General features: G+C 45.9%; 1 pseudogene; it reads right to left on the reverse strand.

Annotated features, from left to right (window-relative positions):
• Window positions 1-310: 310 nt before the first annotated feature.
• The window catches only part of LOC149213196 (25S ribosomal RNA), a 2894-nt pseudogene continuing 2825 nt past the window's right edge, over window positions 311-379 (reverse strand).

The following is a 379-nucleotide window of genomic DNA, read 5'->3' on the forward strand; positions in this document are numbered from 1 at the left end:
CCGCAGGGCTTTCCCTACACTATCGTCACTGCAGTAGAATTTAACCACCAAGTTCGGGATGGGTTGGTGTGATTCCTCTATGCCTGGGACACCAGAATTTCAAACCATGAACTGGGAAGGGCATAAATGCGAGAAAGGCATATTGGCTAATGATTGCGAGGCCCTAATTCTGAAAAAGATTAGGGCCAAGTAGAGAACCCTCCTCTGCCCTTCTATCCAACGGAGAGGGAGGGTAGAGCTTTTGGTTTCATAGTTTCATGTTGTCAAACAATTGAACAAAGAAAAGAATAGATCGATAGTACCCGATCAGATCGATCGGGTCATGTAGGAACAAGGTTCAAATCTCTCAGTCCGTTAGGATGCCTCAGCTGCATACATC

Source organism: Pinus tabuliformis, chromosome 1_1 (genome assembly GCF_031772625.1).
Source record: "Pinus tabuliformis cultivar Carrire ecotype Pingquan chromosome 1_1, CPIR1, whole genome shotgun sequence".
Taxonomy (NCBI): domain Eukaryota; kingdom Viridiplantae; phylum Streptophyta; class Pinopsida; order Pinales; family Pinaceae; genus Pinus; species Pinus tabuliformis.